This window comes from Cryptomeria japonica, chromosome 7, assembly GCF_030272615.1.
Source record: "Cryptomeria japonica chromosome 7, Sugi_1.0, whole genome shotgun sequence".
In the NCBI taxonomy this organism is placed as follows: domain Eukaryota; kingdom Viridiplantae; phylum Streptophyta; class Pinopsida; order Cupressales; family Cupressaceae; genus Cryptomeria; species Cryptomeria japonica.
The window spans coordinates 604634757-604659973 of NC_081411.1; positions in this window are offsets into that span (position 1 = coordinate 604634757).

Genomic DNA, 25217 nt, shown 5'->3' on the forward strand with positions numbered 1-25217 from the left:
TTTGGTCCTATTGATAAGGTTGGTTCTTCCTATGTTGATGATTCAAATTTTGAGAACTTTGGGCATTTGAACCTGGGGATTCTCACATGTGACCCCATTCTTGAGCCTTGCATTTCATCTCCTTCTATTGATATCACACCACCTATTGCACCTGATGATGCAACTAGTGTGACAATTTTGCCTTCTTATGATTCTTTGCAGCAGGATATTTCATGTCTTCCAGCTTTAGTTGATTGGGACGCCTACTTGACAGACATTGCAGGTTTGTTTGTGGACTCCTACATTGCAGATTTGGGAGACACCATTCATGACATTCATCTTTTCTTTGATGAAGATGATCCTCCTTTGATTGTTGCAAGGGATAACTTTGACCCTCTTGTGCATTCTCTACATGATCAATCTTTAGAGGTTGACATGATCGTGGATACTTTTGTACAACACTTGGAGGAGGTTTCTTTATCTTTTGAGGAGACATATGAGTCTTTGGATATTGTTCTACATTCATCTCCACTAGCTCTTGGAGTTCCCTTTTTAGAAGTGTGGCACAGTTTACCACCTTTGGAGGAGGTTACTTTCAGCATTGACATGGGGACACTTGAGCAGTTTTCAGCGATTCCTTTCATCATGAGTATTTTTGCTTCATCTTCCCTTCATGGTTGGTGAGACTTTTTGGATACACCTTTGGTTTTGTTTCTTCCTAAGGGGAGGAACGTGGTTTGATGTTCGTGGAGCAATTTCTTCATTCATCTTCGAGCTTCTATCATTGGTGCAGATTCCACATTGAGGGGGGCCTTCCTATTCTCTCTTCTTCTTCTCTCATATGGGAGGACTTTTTCCTCATGGGGTTTTGTCCTTCACATACTTCTATGAGAGTTCTTTGTATCTAGTTTTCATCTCTCTTTTGGGGGAGGGTTTTTTCCCATTGGGTTTTTCTCTCTTTCCCCGCTTTGTGAGAGATTTTCCTTCCATTGGTTTTCATGCATTTGCATTTGTACATGGGTACCTAACATGGCCTCGTAGCCGGGACCCATCTTGTATTGCTTAGTTGCATTGTAGACTTTAGTGCATTCCCCTAAGTTGCACTTAAGGGGGGGTGTTGGTGTAAATAATTATTCATCTTGGATATTATTACACCTTACTTAAGTTTACTTAGGTACATGCATTTCATAGTAGTTTGGGTATGAGACACTTGGGTGTTTGTGCCACATTGGGATAGTGTGTGTAGGAGAATTTCCACCTTTTATGGTGTGATCTTGTTGTTACACTCCACATTCAGTGGGTAATCCACCTCATGTGGAATATTATATTGTTTCTCCTACCTACCCACACCTATTTCTTACCTACCCTTGATTCTTATTGAGCCACATGTCATGTTTGTATGCTCACATATCCATATAGCCTTGCCTATATAAGGAGGCTCATATTCATTGTATGTAACAATGATTGATGATCCAGATGATCATTATTTTCATCTTGATAGAATACAATTTATTTCTATCATATATTTTGTCTCTCTTATTTTTGCTTTCCATTGCCTCTTGATCTTGGCAAAATCTCACACTCTTATTGAATTTGGCAAGTATTTCCTTTGACTCAGTGAGTTCTTTGGAAATAGTAGCATTGGATTCCTTCAAGGTTGCATTCTCAGAAGTAGCCATGTTTTGTTCTCCTTGCATGTCTTCCTTTTCCACTTTGCTCGCATGGAGCTAAGCGGTTAGGGCACTGATCTCTTGCTTTAGTTTGGAGATTTCATGATCTTTGTCTTTTACCAGATCTTCAACTTTCCTCCGGTTCTCAAGCTCTTGGCACATTCGAATAGTCAGTCCTTCCAACTCCTTTCTTAGGTTGGAATTGGATTCATTCAGCTTTTCTACTTCTTGAATTAGGGCTTCCATGTCCGCTTCATCAGAGGAACTATTTTCAGTTAGCTCCATCAATTTTCAACATGTTCTCTCCTTTTTTCCTGAGAGGCCTTATATTTGACCATAAGATCATCATAGGCTTGCTCAGACTGAGTGAGCCGATGAGTAAGTTCCCTCACAATGTATTCGCCCATATCTCTTTCCAAGTGGTTAAACTTATAGAAAGGGTGGCTCTGATACCAATTAATGAATACTAAGAGGGGGGGGTGAATTAGTATGCAAAAAATCACTGTACTTAAACACTTTACTAGTCTAGTAGTAAACCAGTAAAATAGTTTAGCGAACAAACCGGTTAGCACACATGCAAATCAAATGCAAATAATGCATTCACCCACAGAAGTACAATCACCATAACACAAGAGATTTTGACATGGAAACCCAAATGGGAAAAACCACGGTGAGATGAAACTCACAAGTAACTATCTCCAGAATAGGAACTAGATCGGTTAAGGTCAGACCGGTTAAGGTCATACAATGTTCTTTACCAGAACAGATCCTATTAGGAATCTCAATCTCTGTTAGGAGATAAGTCTGATTAAAGACTACCTTGCTAGAGGATTTTAGATCCACAGATGTGAACCACCTTGTTAGAGGATTTACAAAAGGCTTTTTGGGCCTACCCAGCTAAGGGCTTCAAACTTGTCAAAGATGTGAGTAATCAACAAGTGAGTGATCTAACAAATAGCACAGATTGCTTGGTTAGATCCTTGATAGCTCGTTCCTAATGCATTCTAGCATTACTTCAGTCTTCAACACATTCACACTCTGTCTTCTCTCACAGATATGAACTTCTCGTCTATAATCACACTTACAAAAACTCATCAACCACCTTAAACCCTAGCAACAACCTAAAACCCTAGACATGATGTCCTTATAAAGGAATCTGATTTCATGTCGGTCCAATAGGATTACAATACAATTTCCTAGGTTCAATGCATCTAGACATATTTGATAACACGACACAAAAAGCACCACCAGAGTGTCGGCACCGCAAAACAGTCAGTGGATGGTAACTCATCGCAAAATGCCGGTTGGTAACTCATCATACAGTATTACCGGTTCAAACAAAATACCGGTTAAAGGAAAATATTGGTTGTCGGTTTGACAAAAATGAAGACTGGGAAATATGAGTTGTGCCGCTTCGTTCCTTCGTACCGCTTGGGATCTCCATACCGCTTCAGATCGGTAAACACTTTCTGCAAAACACCGATAGTCTAAAGACTATAATACATCATACCGGTTGGAACAAATACTGGTTGAGCTTTAACTCATACATACAAAAAGTGATCTCATAGCAAGTGTGTGTCCATCAATGACAATCACAACATAATCATCAAAAATGCCAACACTTTCATTGCTCTAATTCTTAAGGTGGCTGGAGTTGATTCTATGGGTAAGTTTAGGCCAATAAGTCTTTGTAATTCTTTTTACAAGATATTCTCAAAAGTCCTGACTTCTAGATTGCTGGTTGTTCTTCCCCTTGTTATCTCTGAGGAGCAAAAAGGATTTATCCCAAGCATGCAGATTTTGGACTCTATAATTCTTGTGCATGAGAATATTCACTCTCTTAATGCTGTAAACAAAGAGGGATTTCTCATATAGTTGGATTTGGAAAAATCCTATGATAGGGTTGAATGGTAGGTTCTTTTTAGGATCATGGAGGCCTTTGGATTTGATGAGAAGGTTATTAAAATCACTACAGAGTTGATATCTACACCAAATTTCTCTATACTTATGAATGGATCTCAGTCCAGATTTTTTAAATCTTCAAGGGGACTTAGGCAAGGAGATCCTATTTCACCTATTCTTTTCACTATTTTGGTGGAATGTTTGAGCAGATTGATTCAAAATTTGAAAAAGAATAGAACCATCAAAGGGTTGCAACCCTCTTCTGCACACATCAATAGTTTGTTGATGATACAATACTATTGGGATATTCTTCTGTTAGTGAAGCTTCTGCCTTCAAAGGTGCTCTTAGATCTTATTCCCTTGATTTTGGACAGCAGGTTAATTGGGAGAAATATGTTATTTACTTCATCAATACCCCATTATTGAGGCAGTAGAGGATTGCTAACATAATTGGCTGTAAGGTTGAGCTGCTCCCCTCTACTTATTTGGGTCTCCCTCTTGGTTTGACTCCTCCAAACTCTTTCTAGAATTCTTTAATTGATAAGCTTAACAAAAAATTGGCAGGTTGGAAAGGCTCTATGCTATCACAAGCTGGTAAGCTTCAGCTTCTTCAAGCCACTCTTCAGAATCTACCTATTTATGGTCTTACCTTGTTTAGTATACCGGTCAAATTTGTTGAAGCTTTAGAAAGAATTCAGAAAAGATTTATTTGGTCTGGTGTGGAAGATAAGAAAAGGATTGCTTTGGTTGAAAGGTTTGAGAGATTTAATACCTAACCCCCTGTTACTTATTAAACAAATTTGGAGGGCATATGGTATTAAGAAAGATTGAAGTAGGGTGTGGTTTGATAAATACATACAAAAGCAACTTTAATAGATTTGATCATACTATTCCATATAAAAGATCTTGCAGGGACATCTTCAGAATAGAGAAGAGAATGAATGGGTTGATTTTAGCTAAACAGGTTTGGAGGCAATATGGTATTAAGAAAGATTGGAGTAGGGTGTGGTTTGATAAATACATACAAAATCAACCCATTCATTCTCTTATCTATTCTGAAGATGTCCCTGCAGGATCTTTTATATAGAATAGTATGATCAAATCTATTAAAGTTGCTAAAGTTGGAGCTGGATGGGTCCTTGGCAAAGGAAATAAAATCAGATTTTGGGAGGATGTCTGGATTAAAGATGAGCCACTTTTTAACCAGAATTGCAGCCATTTCATTAAAGAATGTAAAAGGAGGTATGGTTCTATGGTCTATAATTATTGGAAGGAGAATAAATGGGTTGGACTTGATGCAGTTTATATGCAGACTGTGCTGGAGATGTTGATGATCGGAAAAGCGCATCTGGTGGAGCTTTCTTTCTTGGAAAGAAACTTGTTTCATGGATCAACAAGAAACAGTCATGTACTTCTCTACCTATTATTGAAGCTGAGTATGTTGTTACTGCTACTAACTATACACAAGTTCTATGGATGAAGAAAATGTTGAAGGATATAAGGGTAGATTGCAATGAACCGGTAGTTATTCACTGTGATAACTTTGTTGCTACTAACATATCAAAGAATCTAGTATTTCATTCTAAGACTAAGTGCATTTCTATCAAGTATAATTTTCTGAAGGAGAAGGTAGAAGCAAATGAATTCGGACTCGTTTATGTGATCACTAAAGAAAAAATTGCAGATATCTTCACTAAACCTTTTCTTAAGGAATCATTTGAGTACTTTAGAGACAGATTGGGAGTTTTTACCCCTCTGGTAGAGACTTGAGTGATGCTGATTGGAATCAGTCTGGCATGCATTATCAGAACTATCATTCATTCTAGATTGATGTGTTGGTGCTACTACTCAGGGGGAGTAGTCGGCTATGTGGTTCAGAGGATTTATGATTTTTCTTTGATGTTTATGTCACATTTTTGGCATTGATGTCAAAGGGGGACAGATATTTATGTCAAAAATAGAGCTTAACGGGGATATCTTTCACAAGGGGAGTTTTGTCTGTTGGTTCAGAACTTCATTGTCTTATAATTTTGGGGAGATTGTTGGATGTCTTCCTTTGGGGGAGACTTGTTTGGCATTTCTTGGCACTTGGATGTTTTTCACATCTAGTGTTGCCATCAATGCCAAAGGGGGATATTGTTGGCAATTTGGAGGAATTGATTATGTGTTGCATTGATAATTGTCACTGATGTCAACACTAGTTGTTTTGTTGTTTATTGGGTTCCGTTAGTGTGGTTGGATTGTGATGAACATACCGGGGATATGTTCCAGCTTGTGGAATTGGTTTGGAGTAGTTATTCATGTGCTCTTGATGTGTATCACGTTCAGTTGGTTCAGGATTTGATGATCCAGAAGCTATCATTCATTCTAGTAAGCCTTTTGGTTACCGGTAAGGGTTTTACCAACAGAGCTTTGTTGAAGATCTTTTGATGAATCCGATAAGTGGTTGGTGTGGCTTCTAGAAGGTTATCAGGATGTTGATGGTTATCATGTTCATGTTCCAGTTGATCGATGGTGTTTCATTTGTCTTATGGCGACCTATTTTAGGTTCGGTGGTTATTCTGTTAGGTTATGGACCGGTTTATGCAACGTGTTGGTTGATGCTCCCGATGCGTTACCGGTTGGATTTATTGTTTGGTTTTTGTTGTTTCGTTCTTAGGCCAACTTGGTTTATCATTGGTTTATGAGATTTTGTAACGAATTTATTGTATTATCTTTTAGGTGGTCAACCTAATTGTTTAGGTCTTGAGTTGGTATAAATATGATGTAAGATCTCTTTGTAGATCATGGGATTAAGGTTATGGGATTAAGGTTATGGGATTAAGGTTATGGGATTATTTGTGTGCAAATAAAGTTGTAATCATATGCAAAGGTTTTGGTTGATCATAGGTGATTGAACTAGGTTTGTGTAAGAGGTTTAAGACCTCTGGTATTGAGCTTAACTGGAACTGTACTCAAGCATAGGAGATGCTATTCTTGCAGTTCATTTATCTTTTTGGATTGTAGTCTAGATTTCTTTTGTAGTCAATGAGGCTCCTTTTGTGATGAGCAGTGCGCTCTATGTTGTTGGCCCTCTTGCATGTGCAAGCCCCTCTTATTGTAATCACATACTTACTACAGAAGTATAATCTAATTGTGGGAGGCTTCCCACCGTGGTTTTTCCCTTTACAGGGTTTTCTACATACAAATCATGGTGTTCTATATTATGGGTTGGTAATTGTTCTATGATTTATGTTTGTGCTTAACTATTATATCTGCTATTCTGGTATTTGGTTTATGCATTCTGGTAAAAGGTTTTGTGAGCTTAAATTTTTATAATCAGTTGACAACTGATTTCCCCGCCCCCCCCTCTCAGTTCTCCGTTGGTTATCCTAACACCCTATTCATAAGCATGCATCGGATGAGATTTTTGTTGATGGTAGGGGGGTTGTTGTTGTGATATAACCTATTGATATATAGTTTTGTGATGAAGATAATGATATGTATGTTGTGTGAGTGATTAAACCTATTGAGACATAGGTTGTTGTTGAGATTATTGGTATGCGAACTAGGGTTGAGATTTTTGTTGAGGTGGTTGGTAGGTAGGTTGTGGTTGAGCATATGATGAGAGTGGTGGCTGAAAAGGAGTGGTAGGAGTTTGATAAAAGGACTGGTGTTGTTGTTGTGGAGGATTAGGTGAATAAAAATATGATTTCCTATTGTACAGTTAGTACATAGTTGTGTTTCTTAAAGGTACATATGTGCTTTGAGAGGAAACTATAGAGGTGGTCATAGTGAGATAATTCACATAAGCTAGTGCAGATTTTGTGATCTAGGTTGACTGATCAATGGGGTTGGTTCAGTGAACTGTACCATGGCATGTGATGCTTTTTGGGTGGTTTGTACAAGCTGATGCCCCAAGACTAGTTTTTGAACAAGGACTCCTAGTCTAATAACCACTGATTGTGAGAGGTTAAACATAGATGATGGGGGAGCTTTCATGGATTATGAGATATAAGTGGATTACAAAATAGGGGTAATCCACTATGGGAGATAAATTGTGATATGGACATATTTTATGTGAGCAACGATTTCAAGAAAATCATTGGGTGGATAGATGAGGGTGTGCAAATGAAGGTGGTGGTGGTGGGATGTTAAGCAACTAGTAAGGAATGATGGGGGCTATATAAGTAGGCCAAGTAGAGGACATCCAAATAAAAATATTTTTCCTAGGGATGGGGGCACACTATGTGCCAAAACTTATGTAAGCACTTGTGATGTGAATTGTGATGTGGGTTGTGTCACTGAGGTCATACTGACTATAGTTATACATGGTTGTTGTGACATGGTATGGACAAAAACCTATGTACCAATGGGTTGTGTGTGTTGTGGTAAGGAAGTGATTAACTAGGTGGATGACATACCAAGATCCAATATCTATGTTATGACACTATTACCCTCTGAAGAAACATGAAAAGGAGGGGTTGGGTTTAAAGTTGTAGGTGGTTCCACTATTGGATTATATCCCACTAGCAAAGTGGCACCCTGAAATATAGATTGGCTAAAATAACCTACCGGTTTTTGCCTATGATATGACTAATCATGGTGGTATTATTGAACTGAAAAGCCTCAATAGAGTACGAGGTACAAACCTTAGGATGATCAACCCAAAATTTCTCAACCTGAACTTGCTCTACTAATAGATTAGGTGTGACACCTGAGGAGGTGGGGATATTAGACTATTGATCCATAATTTTTGTCTTTGAAGAATAGGTTTGAGGGGACATGAAAAGATGGACAAATGAAAAATGATGGACGTGAAATACTAGGGACAGAGCTATTGATCACTACTAAGATGGTAAATGATGCCAAGGATTACCTAAAAATTGGACATGAGTTGTGTTTGTAAACAACATGCCCCATTTGTATCACAGAATGGGGACCTACTTAATATTTTAAGATTAAAAGCCCAAGAGGGGAGCAAAATATTTAAAGTGAAATACCTAACACAGGAAGTGCAAAGATGTGAAGTTCATTTCAGAAAACTCTATATTTAGTAAGAAGATCAAAACACAATATTGCTCATAGTCCACAAAAAGGGGACAATTAAGTCATGAGTGAGGAAGTGGAGACCTCTTGATTCCATCATTGCAAAAGTGAAACATGTCAAAGGAGATATGATTAGAATGGACTCACAACCAGCAAGATCAAACAAGAAAGAATTAAATAGCTCATAATGCAGGAATGTAGGAAGATTTTGAAAAAGATTCATTTAGGATTATTTAGCTGGGAAGAGGAGTCTTAGGAAAATGTGAGAGAGAGGAATACTATTAAAATATTTAACAGAATTTCCTAAGCCCATGATGCAAAGCCTGCAAAAGGATGGAGTAAAATCAGGTGAGGATCTGGAGGAAAGGATGAAGCCGAAGGGGGACATGCATCAAAATCACTGGAGAACTTACATTCTTGACGAAGGTGTACGGGATACATTGAAAGAACTGTTGGATTTTTCCTTTGAAACCACTATCCATAATTTAGGGTTTTTCAATTATGAAACTAGAGTGAATGCCTCATTGTTGAGTTGTAGCTAATTTGTGCAACACTTTATTGAAAAAAAAAATGCAACGATAAAATTAAATAGGCAAGCAAGGTTGTAACACATAAATTGCAAGCAAGATTACATGAAAGCACTAGAGACACTGTAGCTTGTACCTTACTCAACCTTAGAAGGTGATTCTAATAGTGATGCGGGTAAGTGCCCAGAACATAATCTCATGAGTAATTCTGGTACTGGAAATTTGTTGTTTCGATGATAAAGTTCATTTATTTTAGCAAATTAGTAGTGCATATAGCGGTAATTGTGAAATTTCATTAGGAAGTATAGAAGATGAAAGCATGGGTACTAGGAAGGTGTATTTTATATGAAATTTCAAGTGGAAATTGACATGGGTGATACTCCAAGGAAGGTTGTACATAGATACGCAACTAGGCAATTGCAATCTTGGGAATTTGATCGGCCAAATATGGGAACTTATAGCAATCGATGAAAGGAATAATTTGGGGAAAATTGGATTAGTGCAAGCTGCAAGGTTTCCTATCATTGCAAAAGCTCATGAGTTCATGAAGCAATATCTTTAGTGCTACAATGTCGATCAATGATAGGTAATTAAAAACAACAAGGAATATGTGGACCTGATGCTACAAGGGATTATAAAATTGTTGGGGATACCTATACTCACATCCCTAATTAATAGGAAGAGATCTCAAGCAGAAATTGTATTCAATGATGCTAGAGAAGCTTGTCAAGAAACTAAGAGGGAGAAGTGGTATGTCAGAAAATAAGGAAGAGTAATATCAAAATTACCAAAGCTAGTGTTGAGGCAGGGCATGCATCCTGAAGTGTATGTAGCCATAAACTTTATAAGAAGGATTGCAAGGTTGGAATTTAGTGGGCAATTGCATGAATGGATGTTTACTTATATACAGATCATCATCAAAAGGCATAACGGGTCCTCTGATTGGGCTCAATTCATTAGTGATTCAATGTATAAAATTGTTGAACAACCATCTTGGAGTTTCTTCATGTCTTCTTATGTGGCGTATACATTTGCTAACAAGGCAAATATATAGGGTTTAAATAATGTAGGTATTCTAGGTTCAGACCATGGTAAGAATCTGGTATACAACTACTACCCCTAGCTTGAAAGAGATCAAACTATGTTGTACTATAAGGAAGTGAGTGATTGTTTTATAATGAAACTCACAAGGGAGTTAGAAAGGAAAGTAGGAATTAGAGTACCAGAGTAGGTATAGGATGTGATTAAATATTTTGGTGGATGGTATATTCAATTTTCAACTTGGTCCTATCTAAGAACACAAGGATTTTTTAGGTCAACCATTCAAATTACCCAAATACCCTTCCACATGGGCATGGTTAATAGAATTTTGAAAACAATGTTAGAATTCCATGATGCATACTTAAATTCTTAGTGCAAGTAAGGATTCAAGTTCCTAATGAAAATGGGAGAGTTTGTATGTGGGGCATTACAGAATGCGAGAAAGCCCAAGGAAGATTTATTGGCTAGAATTTTTTCCTATTTTTAGTAAAGCGGAAGGATTATGATCCCATGGGGAAGATAAAAGCATATATTACTAGGAAAGTAAATCATGTCCCTGATACGGAGGCAGCAGACGATCCCTATTCAATAGAGGCATGTCCCTGATACGGAGGATTATTGGATAGATTGTAAGAATGAAAAGAAAGTAAGAAAGAGGAAATATCAAAGGCTAACCCTATGATAGCTACAGAAACTTGGGATAGATAGGACAGGAATTGAGGTACCACATCAAATAATGGATGATGATGAGGGAATTTTGAGGCCTGATTATGTAACTGATAAAGTAGAGGATAGACCTATTCCCATGTTGCAACCTAATGATCCCAAAATAGTGTAGAGGTGGGTAGAAGAATAAAAAGTGGAGTTGAGAAAGTAGGGACAAAAAATTACCTTAAAGAGGAAAAGGAAAGGAAAGGACAATGATGAATATGATGATTTCTTAATACATAAGAGGAATATTGATATGACCAAGATAATAGATCCTAGAATCTTCACCAAAGATCCAGAGGCCTGCTAGGAAGGAGTTAGCATAGTAACTATAGATGTTGATTTAAATCAGGCAGTACGAAGTAAAATTGTGGAACCCCAAGATTGATGGAGTAGGAATGTAGAAGCATCAACGTTGGAATTTATTAAATCTTTGCAAGATAAAGGGCCACAGGAACAAATATTACAAGCTATACCAGTCATTGCTTCTCAGCCCACAACACAATTATTTGTTTCACCTCCCTCTATAAACAATGCTATAAGTACTTTGGTAGGTGTGTTGAATATAACTGAAGAGGATGCTTCCCATGAAAATTTCTATCAAGAATTGAATCGAGTGCTTGTGAAATTCAATGAAGGGAATCTGGAGGAGGTGCGAAGTAGGTTAGAAAAGGGAAAATCCCTATGAGAAGCAAGCTAAGATGATTTTGCAGCACTAAAAGAAGCTACTAGTAAAATCACAGTGCTAAGTTCATAAATATAGACGATGACGAGTTTGTAGAAATCGAAGGTGAGAAATTGAGAAAAGAAGAAAGCCAAATTCCTTTGCATGCAAAGGAAAATTTGCTCAATTTAGAGCAGAGTGAAGAGGAGTTCATGGGCCAAACTCTCAGCCAAAGTGGGCAAGAAGCCCAAATTCCAAGGAAGGAAGAAATATGGGCCTCAAAATAAAAAATAGAAATAGATCATACATAATATGAAGCAAGAGAAAAATCTAAATCCAAAAACACAAAAATCCCTATAGGAGAAAACGTCAAAAGTCTCGTGGGAGGAATATCAAGTGGGAAAAGAGAATAAAACCGAAGAGATTGCTCCTAATGGGGAAATTAGGCAACAAGAGGTCCTGATGGAAATAGAAAATAGAAAACCAAATCAAGAATCAAGAAACACTCATTAGGATGTGGAAAAAACTGAGGATGATAATCGAGGAAAAGATATTTAAGTGACTACATAGGAGAATACAACTCAAGGAAATGAGAAAAGGATGGATAGACAAGAATATGAAGAATGAAGGGAAACATCACGCAAAATAAAATTCTTAGCTAGTAAAAAGAGTAGGAACATTCCTGATTGGCTACAATAGCAAACATTACCTAGGGAGAACATAGAACTAGTGCCTTTAGATTTTAATAGTTTTCTAGTGGAAATGCCTAGTGTGAAGAAAAGAAGAAAGTCGAAGGTTGGATATGGTGTATGCCTTAATCCTAAAGGAGATTAAGAGTTGCACATTGTGAAACCCGTAGTAGATAAGGATGTTGAGGAACTAACTTCTCAAGATTACCAAATTACAACAGGACCTTCAATATTTGAGGGTGCTAGGATCACCAAGGAGGGTATAACCATTACCAAAGACAGATTGTGGAGAGACCAAAAGTAGATTAAAGAGAAAAAAAAAGCCAAATAGAGCATCTGGTGAAATTTATTAGAGGAATTATTCAATGTGGGGTGACTTTGCAGGCAATTCCACAACACCCAGTGCTAATGTCAAAGGAAGAAGCAGACATGGTTAGCACATTGAAGCACAAGGCAGAGTTGGTAGATGAATGGATAAATGAATCTCTATCTTAGGCTAAGTGTTTATTACAAACTGTGGTTTCAAGATATTTTTCCTAGAAAAAATTGATTAGGGGAATAATTTGAGCAAAAAATAGATGTGAAGAACTACTAGAGCGGGTGGAAATAGAAGCCATCAGATTGTAGGAGATGGAAGACATATCCATAGAAAAAATTGTTCGGTGGGGAATAATGAAATCAAAACAAATGAGTGAAATGAGGTCATGGATAACATTAAACACATAGCAAATAGAATGATTGCAGGAAGGAACAACTAAATTAAAAAACATTGAAAGAGATGCTACCAAAATTCAAGGATAAAATGCGACACTTATACAGATTTTGATGGAAAGATTGATTGAGGATTCCATCTATTTAGGAGAAGGGATAATGTTAGAATTTGAAGACATCTAGAACAAAAGACTATCTGACCCTACAAAGTACAATGACTTGCAAATTTTAAGAGACAATAGATAAACACAAACACTGGTAAAGGAGTACAACAAGAATGTTAGTCTGGTAGAATAGGATATAGAGTGAAAGATCCCTGATGGATCCCCTTGCTGATCTGTTGTAGTTTTTAAATTAATAAACTATATTTTCCTATGATTCCTTTGATGGTTTTAGAGAATAGACAGAAGTTGTAGAAGGTTTGTTTCTTTTTGTGTTTTTTGATAGTTTTCAAACAAGTAATGAATAATGGACAGTAGACATGAAGGAGACTAAAAATAAATAAGAACATACAGCCAAATTCAGAATTGCTACAAGTTGTACCAGACAAATTGTTGATTTGTAAAACCAAATAATAATTCCAATGCAGATCCAAGGAACTTACATCCAACAATGATGCCAAACTGAAAGGTGAATAGTGATCATAAATTAAGAATACCTCTAAGGCTGAATACATGCATTCCTTACATTCCACGTGGGATGTACCTGCTACAAATGGCGGCCCTAAGGCTACAAGGATCACGCCCAAGCTGAAAAATCAATCTGCCATGCTAAAACCGTTACTCTGCAACCTAAATCCACAATGAAGAATGGTGTACCCAATCTCTGTCAACAATGTACTCTGCCTGAAGAATCCAATGCCAATAACTGCTGAGGGCTACGTCCCAGCCAGTCCAGATCTTGGGGTTTGCGTCCCAGATGAAGAATCGCCCACTCAGAGCTAATTCACAAAAATAAGTTTGATTGTGTAAAAATATAATGAACAATTTGGTTTTTATTTCCTTATATCTCCTTTCCTTTCCAAGCCAAACCCTAAAAGGGAGTAAAGTTGGTGCATTATGAAAAGAGTGTTATTTTCTAATTATGGCGTCAACTATAGGAAAATAACACTAAATTGCAAATAAATAGCTTTAGGCATCCAAAAAGACCCCGGAAGGTGAGAATCATGTGGCAATGTTCAAGAACTTTCCAACGGGCTATAACACATAGGCATATCAACCCAAATGAAGCCAGAAATCCCTTATTACTCTGAAATGACTAAATACATAGCCTTATTTTAATTTATTTAATCGCAAACTTAGGAAATATTTAAATATATTAAAATATCTCCAGATATCCAATAATAGCCCAAAATGACCAAACAATCATGAATATAACTTTGTCACCTATCTGTGACCGATGTGGGAAAAGTTGAACTAACTGGCAGTCCCATCCCTAAAATCTAGGGATGCTCCTAGAAACTAGGAAACACACCCAAACTTCCTGAAATTGAAACCATGACATGGTCCTGTGGAACCTCCAATATGGGAACTGCCACAATCTCCTAAAAAATAAGGAATCTCCCTAAAATCAAGGAACTGCTCCAAATGGTCCTCAAACTGCCTGTAAAGCCAAAATCCAATCACTATATGCATTGAATGAGTCCCAATCAACCTCTACTAGCCTACGAGACTCCAATGATAGGACAACTCCTCTGTCTCTGATGTCCACTCTAGAAAGGGGACATGACAAAGAGCCCCTATGGAGCATGTGTCAAGTTCAAGAACTTAATTCATTCACTATGGAAAGTTGTGCAAATGATGAGGAAGTCCGAGTGTTGGTAGTTTTTGAAAGGTATTTGTTGAAGAAACAAAAGGCTAGTGAATCCAGTATAGAGGAAGCCAAGAGTTGACTTAGTCAAATATGTAAAACTTCTTTCATGTTAGCTAGCTAGGAATTTTGTTTTAGTATATAATGGTGCTATAAAATAAAAACCAGGCCTCTGTTTTCATTATGTTTGAGAGTTGTAGACTTGAGAAAGCTTTGGTGTTTTAGAGACTCTGTTTCTTGATTCTCATAGTATAATTGTTGTCTCAGTTAGTGTTCTTTCTTTGCAAATAGTTGATTTGGTAAATCTTAAGGCCAATTGATGATGGAAATATGATTGTAAATCATTGTTTTGATGAAGGAATATATAACTTTGTGTAACATTTCTGGTGTTATGTCCCTTTCATTGTCAATAGCAATCTTCTTTTAAAGATTGCACAGTTTTGTGAATAATTGTGAGAATGTTCTGATTGTTTGCAAAAAAATTTCTTTGCCATTTCAATTATTTTAGAAGAGCATTAGACTATGAAACTAACCCATAGATAAGTATTTATTTCATATTCATGTTCTTTTCTTCTATTTTTGATTGCTCAAAGAGATATAAATTGAAAGAAATACTCTAAAGTTTAAAAATCATCTGTAAATTCTATTAAACTATATGGAATCCCCTCGTAAAATAGTTGATGCATGATTATTGAGTGAATGACACAAGGTCATGTAAAGATGTCTCGATCTTTGGGATTGAGGTTTTCTTAATCTTTCAAGTAAATAAACTATGAAAGTTTATCAAGCGAAGTGAACTTAGATTCCAGATCAACAGATTTAAGCACTAGAAAGAGGGTTGAAATTTAGTTTCTCTGGATAATTTAGTCAACTTAAGTTGGAGTATAGGAGAGTAGTAGGTATAGGTCTTATGATCTTGTTTTTTAATTTGTTGAATTACCTGACAAAAGAAATTACCAAAGGCCTAGAGATAATTCAATTGGTCTTGTTCTTGGATCTTATAACAAAGTTTTATCCCCAAATCACAATAATCTAGTCAACTAGGTATAATTACCACCTCCACCCTAACCTATGTATTTATTCAATGCTAATTTGCCTATTATGTTCTCCAATTATCACAATCTACCAAAAATCCTAGATAAATTGTGTCCTAAGTTTCAAATTCATAGCAATGTTGAGCAACAGCTTTGTATCTTCAAGGATATGTGTGGGAGATCAAGGATTCAACATGAAGATGTTGTTTGTAGTCTGTTCCCATTCCCTTTAAGTGATGATGCATATATTTGGTATATTAACCCACCTACAAGATCAATAACTTCTTGGGATGTCCAGGGGGTTGTGTTCTATTGGTTAAAGCATTGAGATCTCATTATGGAGATCAAAGATAAAATCCCTAAGGGACATCTGATATGGAATTCAATGTTGTGTCTCTTAGTCTTCCACAGTTGGCTTCTAGGTGATTTCTAATAAGTGGATTCTAATTTGTCTCTTGGTCTTCCATAAGTTGATTCTAGTCTGGTTGCTTGAAATGAGCTAATGGTGGTTTCTAATTAGTGGATTCTAATTTGTGACTCTTGGTCTTCTATAGGTTGACTCTAGTGTGGTTGCTCGAAATGAGCTGGTATTAGTATCATGGTTGTGGTTGCTCGATATGAGCAAATATTAGTGTCATGTAATGGTCTCAAGTTGATGCTTGTATGAGAAAAATATTTGTAAATGATCTAGAATATTAAAAAAATAACTTCTTGGGATCTATTAGAGAATGCTTTTCTCTCAAGATTTAAAGCCCCTATAGATCCTGCAACTCTATATCACTAGTTCACGTTAATTCACTGAGAAAAACATGAACCCTATAAGTCTTTTTAATGATAGATTCCATAGAGCATACTCAAAGCTTGAGGCTCCATACACTTTAGTTGAACCTGTAACCTTATCCTTTTATTATGCAGCCTTAGATCCCCTAACTTCAATGTTTGTGACTAGGAAAGTTTCTACGACAACAAATTTGTCTAAAGCTTATGTTAAATCCATAAGTGTGAATAAAGAAATGAGGAAAATCAAATACGACCCAGTCACTGGGTCAAATCATCAGATGGTACAACCTATGGTGATTCCAACAACACCAGTTGTACCTTTACAAAGCATTAGGCCAAATGTATCTTCCCAAACCACATTTCAAAATCATACAGTTTCAAATAATAGCAAAGCCATGGTTCTGCACCCTGGACCAGCTATTATTGAAATCACGGCCAATGGAGGTTCTTTTTTCTCACAAGCTCCCAAGCCTAATGATCGAGACAATAGTAATAATAAAAATGAAATCAAAGAGATGTTGAGATGTTGAGAAAGTTGACTATGAAGGTATCTAACCTGGGGAGCCAAAATTATATAAATAGGAATACTAATCAAGGAAATTATAATTCGCAGCAAAGATATAACTCAAATAGACCTTTGAGGCCCTAGAATACTAAACCAAACATACTCCTCCACAAGGAGAAAATAATCAACTTGCAAGGATAAATTTAGTAGAATGTGCATTGAGTGATTGGTGCAGAATTCATAACATAGGTATTCATGCAAAAAAAGACTGCCCACAGTTTAAGATTGCAACAGATATTTTTCAATCAAAAGTCATGGTTGTGCCTCATACTAAGGAACCTAATGAAAAAAATTCATGTAGGGAAATTGTTCCTACTAGTTACGACATAGCCTTACTCTTAGAAAGCTATGTGAAACCATTGGGAGTGTTAAACCACAGCATTCTAGCCGCAAGGAGTACACGAGATAGTGGAGAATGCTTTGCATTAGTAGTAGGGTCCTATGTATTTCTTTTTTTGTGAGAAGATTCTTTCCAGTCAGAAGCTAAGGAAGTATATACTACATGGCAGTATAGGAAAAGGAAAACTTATAATTTATGGATTAAAGCATACAATAAACCTAAGGAACCTTTGACTACTTCAGTGCCTCCGAATAATTATCATACACCTCCCAACCCTCAATCTAGCAATCTGCCTGAGCCTCCTAAAGATAATGAAGCCTATAAGACCCCTGTAGTATTGAAAAATGCTAAGACAAAAGTCAAAACTAATGATCCTAGTGCAGAACAACTGATAGGTTATCTCGCGGAAGAAATCAAGAAAGTGAAGGTGAGTTTGTTGTCAACAAAATTATTTTATTTTTTTTCAATAAAAGTGGATTATTCCACTAAACTTTTTTATTAATATTTTTTTATTTTATTTTTTACACAGGATTCAAAGAGCATACCAGAGGAGAGAACCCTCGGAAGAAAACCTCTAGTCACAGCTCATAAAATAAACCTATAGTATCTAGCAGATCAGTTTATACACCCCGTGCAAAACCACATACAAAATGCGGTCACAACACATATAACATCAGTTTTACATAGAGCCCATATAATTTTCAAATGTAGACTCCACAGTTTCTTTCAATGGAAGAAGACAGAATTTTCCAAAGCCCTGTGGCAAATCCCATGAGCCAAAAACCTTCCTGCCAAAAAAGAAAGTATCAGAAAACCTTTGGAAAAACACTATTGTATCAAATACCATGAGCTTGAACACTCCTCCAGACAATAAACATGAATACTTGAAATGAAAGGGGAAAGCGCGAATAATTATCATCATAAAATTTTACATCAACATTACTCAAGAAAATCACATAACTATTATTGCAAACCTTCCCATACCCTAGAAGGAATTTTTTCAAAACCCGCCTCTCACTGATTAGCATTGCTATCAATGGCTAAATTTGCCAAATAATCTGCAATCTTATTAACTTCTTTGTAACAATGGGATAACAAAAAAGATTCAAACAATTCTAATTTTTGTAAAATTAGATCAAGTATATACCGCAAATTCCAACAATTTGATTTCTTTTTCATAACACATTGAATAATCATCATAGAATCACCTTCAATTATTAAGTCCTTAATTCCCAAAGAGATTGCCATATCCAATCCAAAAGACAAAGCATGAAATTCCACATAATTGTTAGTTTTAAAACCAATAGCATGACACTTAGCTCGAATAAAATTTGCATTGTGATCATAAATTACCATGCCTACCCCAGCAGGCCCAGGGTTACCATGAGAGGTCCCATCAAAATTCAGTTTAAAGTGCCACTTCGGAGGAGGTTTCCATCTAGCAGAGCATCTCTTACCTATTGCATCATTCTTTTTCAAAATTGAACCATGAGAGGGTAAAACTGACAACATCTTCCAAGCTCTAGTAACTCTACTATCCCAGTGCGAAAAAGAAGTAAGATTGTCCAAATTCTTATAAATAAACAACAAAGCAACCTCAGATATTGAAGACTCAATTTTTAATAGAACCTCAGACACAAGAGAACTTGTTTTTTTAATATCCTATTGTTCCGCTCTAGCCAAATATTCCAAATCACAATAGATGGAGATATGATCCAAAGGCATGCATAAAAAGATGAGGAAAACATAAAGAGCCAAGATCTAAAATGGGAAATGAGATCCTTACCAATAACGAAGGATATATTTAACTTCTCAAACAACCACTACCAACATTCATAAGCATAATCACAATGTAGGAACAAGTGTGAAGAAGATTCCAAATTTTTGTCGCAAAGGACACAAGGGAAAATAGCAGTAATACCAAGCCTATCAAGTCGCATACCTGTAAGGACTCTATCCTGAACTACCAACCAAGCAAAGGCTCCAGCTTTAGGAAGACAAGCCGAATGCCAAAACAACTTATAAGGTCGGGATGACAAATCTTTAGCAACAATAAGAGAGTTGTAACCATCTTTAACAGTGTACTTACCAGAAATATTCTTTGTCCAAATAAGGTCATCCTCAAAATCAGAAAGAAATACAATTCTATCCCCCAAAATCTTCTCAAAATCTAATTTCATACTTTGATCAACATCTAAGAAATTAATCGACTTCCATCTAGCTAGCTTAAGGGGTCCACTAGTTACAATTTCAAAATAATCTACTACAAAAATACCCCAAAGGGAGGAAAGAATAGTGATCAGAGGAGACCAATCCCTAATATTCACTAAAGGTGTGTATCCATTCCATACTTCATCCCAAAATTTGACCTTTCTACCATTGTGAACAATCCATGAGAGATGAGGCAAAATAATTGATCTACATTTACAAAGGAAATTCCAAATGGCAGAACCCGAAGGCAAATTTGAGACTTTAAAAATGTACTCTCTCAGTCCATTATTTAAATATTTGGCAAACATAATCTGTGCCCATAAGGAGCTAGGCTTATCATATAAATTCCAAACCAACTTAGCACCTAAGGCTAAATTTTGATTCTCTAGACTCCAAATTCCTGTTCCCCCAAGTTCCTTAGGCAAACATACCTTATCCCACGCAACTAAAGGGAATTTTTTCTTGCCATCTTTATTATTGTTCCAAAGAAAATCTCTAAGGGTATCCTGTAAACTAACAATAACTGCTTTTGGAGACTTCAAAATAGACATGAGATATATGGGAATAGCATTCAAAACAGACTTGATGAGAACAATTTTACCCGCCAAAGTTAACCATGTATGGTTCCATGAGAGAATTCTTTTAGAAATGACTAAAATAATCTTATCCCAAAAACCAATCTTATCCTGTTTAACAAAGAAAGGAATCCCAAGGTAAGTACATGGAAGATTTCTAGTCTCAAATCCCCAAAAGGATTGCAACCTATGTTGAACTAGTTGTGATGTATTAAGGAAGAAAATCTTTGATTTATCACCATTCACTTTCTGACCAGAAAACGATGCATAATTTTGTATTATTCCTTTAATCACTTTTGCCTCAACTAACGAAGCATGTCCAAATAACAGAGTATCATCTGCAAAGAGACAATGAGAAATACATTGGGGAATATTATGAATCCTTATACCTTTCCAAAGCCCCCCCACTTTAGCAGCCCTAATAGCCCAACTAAAGGTTTCAGCTAGGAGAATAAACAAAAAGGGAGAAAGGGGATCTCCCTATCTCAAACCCCTGGTGGAAGAGAAAAAACCACAAGGAGAACCATTAATTAAAATAGAGAATCTTGCAGAATAAATACATGCACGAATCTATTTGACCCAGGCTTTGGAAAAACCTAACTTCTCAAGAACAACACATAAAGCCCCCCACTCTACTCTATCATAAGCCTTCATCATGTCTAGTTTAAGTATCATGGTCAGTGTTCTTTGGGTGGAAATAGAATGAAGCACCTCATGTGCTACAATTGCACCCTCTGTTGTCTCCCTTCCAGGAACAAAACCACCTTGCTCCAATGAAATGATCCTAGGTAGAATTTTTGCCAACCTAAGGGAAATTGCCTTCGTAAATATCTTGTACAAAGTGTTACATAAAGCAATGGGGCGGAAGTCAGCAAAAGTCTTAGTATCCTCTTTTTTAGGAATAATTGCAATCATTGTAGTATTAAGTTCTTTTAAAATAGACCTATTTCTCCTAGCTTCCTCGAGAGCCAATAAAACATCATTTCCCACAAAATCCCAACATTTCTGAAAAAATAAAGGAGTAAAACCATCTAGTCCCGGAGCTTTATTCGGATTCATGGAAAAAATAGCACTCTTAACTTCTTCTAAGGAAAAGGGAGACATCAACATCTTATTGTCTTCCAAAGATACTAAAGGAGGAATATTAGATATAATATCATTGCTGAGATTTCCATTTTCCGAAGATAATAATGACTTAAAAAACCTAACTGCCTCTGAAGTAATATCCTCTGGCTCTGTCAATAAATTCTCATTCTGACACTGAATACAAGATATCCTATTCTTACATCTTTTAATCTTAGTTGAAGAATGAAAAAATTTTGTGTTCTTATCACCATCTGTAACTCTCTAGATTTTTGCCTCCAATAGATTTCCTCTCTAGCTAACACCTCCTCAAGCTATAAGTTTAGTGACTTCAATTCATCAAAAACTTGTGGCACCATACCATGTTGAAGCACATGAGTATTAAGACACTCAATCATATCTTGAATCCTTTGTTTCTCCTGAAAAATGATCTTAAAATGCGAGATATTCCATTCCCTAATATTCAATTTCAAATAATTTAACTTCTTAGAAATTTGAAACATACGGGACCCAAAATAGAAAGGAGCAGAATTCCACCATTTAATAAGTAGAGGCAAAAAGGAAGAATCCCTAAACCACATGGGCTCAAATTTAAATGAAGACTTTAAAGAAGCCCTATCCTCAATAATTGATAGGGAAATTGGAAAGTGATCAAAACCCGAAATCGGTAGAATAGAGGAAAAGAATTCAAAATCTGAATCAAATCCAATTCTTAGATAACAAAAATTGATCTAATCTCTCAGCAATCTGAGAAAAATCCCTTCTCATGTTTGTCCATGTGAAAACCCCATTTTGAGACTTACAATCAAAAAGGCTCATATTAGAAATGAAATCCCCAAAGTCATCCATAATCTTTTTATTAGGGAAAACACCTCCTCTTTTCTCATCTAAATCAGTGATAGCATTAAAATCACCCCCAAAGATAATAAAGGAACCATGTCTTAAGGGAGAAGAAATACTCTTTAATTCACCCCATAACTTACTCTTCCCCTGAATTCCTGACGGGGCATAAATATTAAAAAGCCAGAATTTAACCTTCGAAATCTTGCTTATAACTAAAGTCAATATCCAATTTGTAGCAGATGCCGCTAACTGTATCTCAATATTATAATTATTCCAAAGCAGTGCCAAACCTCCTGAAGCACCACAAGAAGGAGAAGAAAGAAAATTCCACCTTCTCCAAGATGAAAAAACCGAATCAACAGACTCCTTTGACAACTTTATTTCTTGCAACATAAAAATATCACACTTAAATAAGTCCATCTGGGACTTAATTAAGCGTCTCTTGTTAGGGGCATTTAAGCCCCTAACATTCCAAGAAATAATTCTCATTGTCCTCGAGGGGAGGCCAAAGCTCCCCTCTTCCCATTAGTCGGAGAATTTTCGCTTTCCCCAAAGAAACCTTGCAAATTATGTTTCACAACCCCTAACCTTGTCACAGGAGGACTAGTCATAGATCTTTTACTCCTCTTTCTTTTTACACTTACAGGACTTAGGCATGTTTTATTAGGCCTACCAAGAGAGACCGAATGCCTCCCTTGCCCACTAGCAGGAGAAAGGGACAAAGTCTTTTGAATTCCAGCATCAATTTCCATTTGAGTCTTAAGATTATTTGGAGGCCTACCTCTCCCAGGAGAAACCACTGATGGTGAGAAAACCAGAGTTGTTTGGACAATTGGTAAACTCTTGCATGAATTTGGAGAAGCCAAGATAATTGGATTATCTTCAAAACCCAATTCTGTTGCAGCCAAAACCGCAAAAGGATTAGCAGATTCCAAAATTGGAAGGGTCAAGTTTATACCCCCCAAATCATTCTCAATTGAACAAACAACTCTATCAGTAATACCCGCATCCATCTCATGTGCATGATTGTTAAAAATATCATTTACTTGCTGAACCAGATTCTCATCTGGCATAATAACTGGGACAACCTCTGATGGATTACTATTCCCTAAGGAAGATTCATTAGCCATATTAATTTCAACATTCAGAGGGGAATTATTAGACACCAAATTCTTAATTTCCTGAACTAAAGAAGCATCATTAGGAAGACCTATCATTAAGAGTTCTTTTCTTAAAGGATTGTAAGATTAGATAGAAAACGAGAAAGTGGAAAGTAAGGAGAAGGTCCATAAAGAAAATTTTATGGTAAAAAAAAGTGAGATATGCCCACAACAGAAGCCCATGTTGCTATCTACAAAGGAAAAAAAGGGGTACATACATACAAACTTTTCTCATATGTAGAAAGGGGTACTGAATCAGATTAGGATTGAATCTAAACCTAGGATGAAGTTTATGGTCATCAATTATAATTAGGAAAATAAAGTATTACATATTGAAGTTGAACCAAGAGTTTACAGTATCAAATAGTCAACTGTGCAGATTGATGAGATGTGCACTTGCAGTCTAGGGTCTTAGGTGAAAATGTTACCTTATACCAATGTATTGATAGAATCAGATAAGGGATATTCTAATGAGGAGAAAGATATGTTGAGTGTGTTCACATGATTGACATACCAAGAAGCGGTCAAATGTAAAAGGCAAGGGATACCTTTAGAATCTATGTTGCTGCCGAATTGGTGTAGAATACACAAAGCTAAACACCCAGAGAGTCAATATTCATTGTGCCTAACCATTTTGGAGAATGAGAAAAGTAAGAATGGAAATATTTCTGAATAAGTTGATCTTTCTAGTTCAGTAAAGTCCAACATAAAAGACAAGCTTAAGAAAGTGGATGAGGAAAAAGTCCTTGGAACCCAAGAAAATGTCTCTAAGCCCGAAGAATGTACGTTGAAGGATGAAACTGAGGCATCACCCACAAAAAGGGATGATGGTATTTGGATGTTGAAGTATGATGGGTCAAATTCTAAACAAGGCATTGGAATCAAAGTTGAGTTAATTAGTCTGCAAGGAAAATCATCCTTAGTCACATACATACTACAATTCCAATGTGCACATAATGTAACAGAATATGAGGCTCTAATACATGGTCTTTTGTTGGCATTACAGAAAAGATTCTAAATATTGAAGGTGATGGGAGATTCAAAACTAGTGGTTAAACGAGTGTAGAAGCAATACATATGTCATTACAAGAGACCGATTAGCTATAGACATAGGGTGTGGGATTTGATAGAAATTTTTGATGCATTTGATGCACTAGCTATAGCAGCTAGTTCATAAGAGCCATTAGCGTCATCTAAATTAAAATTCATAGTGGAATTAGTCCCAGTTCCCTCGATACCTGATAATGTGTAGAAATTACAAGTGTTTGAGGATGATCAGCATATTGTGGAATTTATTGCTAATTCTAGGATATTCAAAGCATAGATCATCAATGAAATTGATCCGCAAGAAGAAGAAACGGGACGGGAATTTCTTAATGTCCTAAAGAGTAATGATATTCCCAAAGGAATAATAGAATTGGAAAAGACTATTTGATGCAGATCAGATACTAAAGCAAAGAGATTTACCAAAGACATAGGGAGATAAATGTGAGCCATACAATTTGGAAATTACAGAGGATCCGTGAAATGTGTTGATAGGAAAAGTTTGCAGTAAGAAAGAGAGGGAAGATATAGACTAGGCATTAAAAGATTATATACATGTAATTGCATGGACATATGAATATTTGAATATGTATGATACATCTATTATTACTCCTACAATTCCCCCAAAACCAAACACTAAGCCTTTCAAACAGAAACAATGACCAATTAATGCCCTAATAGAACCTTTGATTCAGAAGGAAGTGTAAAATTTACTGTCTATGAGGATCATATTCTCCGTTTGACATTCGACTTGGGTAGCAAATTTGGTCCCAGCCCGCAAAAAGAACATAGACATAAGGTTGTATGTAGATTTCAAAACCTTAATAGAGAATCAGAAAAGGAGAATTAGTTGC